The 2419-nt window shown below is 30.8% G+C and overlaps 1 long non-coding RNA gene across 1 annotated transcript in view; it reads right to left on the bottom strand.

Moving 5' to 3' along the window:
- The window catches only part of LOC105465327 (uncharacterized), a 77327-nt gene extending 75380 nt beyond the window's left edge, over nucleotides 1-1947 (bottom strand). Inside the window, exon 1 of the long non-coding RNA XR_977485.3 lies at nucleotides 1516-1947. This is a non-coding gene — a long non-coding RNA (uncharacterized lncRNA). The remainder of the gene's footprint in view (nucleotides 1-1515) is intronic.
- Nucleotides 1948-2419: the final 472 nt, after the last annotated feature.

The raw sequence follows: 2419 nt of genomic DNA, 5'->3' as shown, positions 1-2419 counted from the left end.
TCTTTTTGAACAGATAATTCCATTTTTTGATGTATCCTCATTCATTTAACCAATTCCTTAATATTGGATATTTAAATTATCTTTGATCTTTTATTTTCTTAGGTCACTGATACAAAAAATTGCCTTCATCTTGCTCATTATGTATTCCTGTACATAAACCAATAAGTGAATCATTTAGAAAAAAGGGAATGTAAGCTTCTCAGTTATTGCTAGATATTTCTCAATTGTTGATTTGTAAGTTTTGATTTAATATATCTCTGATTCCTATCCAACAATTAATTTTTTCATTTTCCTTTCTGTTATAAATCTCTGGTGATTTGATAAGATATGCGGATACATCATTCTTGCATCAATTTTCACTTTTTAGAGTGAGGCTAAGTAATTTTTAAATGTTCATGAATATTTAATCTTTTGTCATTTATTTATGTGCTATTTCATTTTCTAATGAAATGTTTGACTTTTTCTTTTAGATATGAGATCTCATCAAATATAAAATAAAATCTTCAATTCATTGTCATGTGTATTGCAAATAATTTTTCCACTTATTTAACATTTTGAGTGTTTAAGATTTATTTTTAATAGATATCTTTTGACTTGTACTCCATTTATATCTATCAATTTTGACTTTAGCCTCATGTTTAGGAAAACTTCACAATTGAAAAATTATATAAAATATAATTTGTGTTTCCTATAAAATTTAATTTGTTTGTTTTATATCAGTATAGTTAATTTATATAACACATTTTGGTATATGATGTGAGGTAAAGTCTATTATTTTTTCCAAAACAATAATACCTATTTCTTACTGATTTGGGGTTTTACCTTTATTAAATGCATATTTATCTATTTAGGTATGTTTCTAGATTTATTAGTCTGGTACATTTACTCAATTGTTTGTTCATGCCTGGAACACAATGGCATTTATTATTTTGTACTACCTAATTGAATAAAATCTTCATTGTTGCCATTCTCATAAAATGTTCTTGTGTCATTTTCATTTTATAAAAATGTATCATTTCTATTTTTCCTAATGATCTGTAGCATCATTATCTTGGTTTTTACTTTTATAGAAATGTACTATAAAATGCTAGAATTTTAAATTTGTAAACCAACAATTAAAATTGTTGCAGTATTTTTTTTTTCTGTTTATGAACTACATCATCTCTCTTTATTTAGTCTAGTCCTTGTTTACATCTCACAGAAAAGGCTTAACTTTTCTTTTTCTAGGTGCTCACCCATTTCTCATTTCATTTGTTCCTATGTGATTTATGGCTTTGTTCATTTTGTGAGTGGGGTCATTGTTTTGTTCCCCAGTTTTTTCTTTTGCCTATCAGTAAATAAAATACCTATTGCCCCTTAATGGTTTCTTTGAGACTAGTCACCTCCTAGAACTGTCTATATAAGTTCAAAAGAATTTTTCATTGATTCTCTTAAGTTTTCCTGTTAGACAGTATATCATTAGGTTCCAATCAGAGACGTGACAAAACATATACACATAGAGGGATTTAACCTTACACAGTTGGAGCTGGTTAAGCAATCTCTGTGAAGTTGCTGTCCTCAGGTTTTATGCTGGAGCTTGATATCCACAGGGCAGGCAGATGGGAAGGGAAAATGGATGTAAAGTGGGGAAGAGCAAAAAGAAGCTGAACCCCACAAATGAGCTGAGGCCTGCAACCAGAGACAGAAATCCTTGTCAGTTCTTGTTGCGTCTAACCTTGATGATATGGTATCCTGCAGAAGCCAAAACTCTTCTTGATTACTTCTGGCCCACGTATCATAGAAGCTAATATAGTGTTCAGGAGATGGTAGAGCAAGCAATTATAGATCCAACAAGATGAGTCAGCAGACAGTGGTGTGTGTGGGTAACAAAATGTCTGATGTTTTACTTCTGCCCTCTAAATCTGTCACAGAAATTTCTCTGGTGGATCCCTCTAACTCGAAACCTACAGGCAAGGGATTCTGGGAAATGTAATTTGGCCTGGCCAAGGTGACATATTAAAATGTCACTATAGACAGACATATTAACCGTTAAAAACGTTAACATAGTATCTTTTTGTCGGATTTTTCTTACATTTCCCTTCTTTTTCTACTCTTATTTTTTTGTCTAGAAAGTATTCAAAAATAATACCAGATTATTTTATCCTGCTTAAGTTGAATGCCTACTTAGCAGAATTCCATCTGATAATAACACGTGTCGGTTTGACATAGATATGGTTAAATCATAGTATTATTAATACTATTCCTCACTTATCAAAAAGGTTGCAGAAGTTTATGATTTTTTCAGCGTTTCTTGTGCTGATGTTTTCATTAATGCCTTTATTTGTTACTTTGATTAGTGATTACTTTCACTGATGAAGTTTCAGATTTTTAGTCACCCCCTTCTTTCTGTAATCGCCTTGCTTGTTAACTTTTTTTAAGA

This window comes from Macaca nemestrina, chromosome 13 (assembly GCF_043159975.1).
Source record: "Macaca nemestrina isolate mMacNem1 chromosome 13, mMacNem.hap1, whole genome shotgun sequence".
Lineage (NCBI taxonomy): Eukaryota > Metazoa > Chordata > Mammalia > Primates > Cercopithecidae > Macaca > Macaca nemestrina.
The sequence above is the reverse complement of the archived record's forward strand: the minus strand, read 5'-3'. Positions and strand labels throughout refer to the sequence as shown.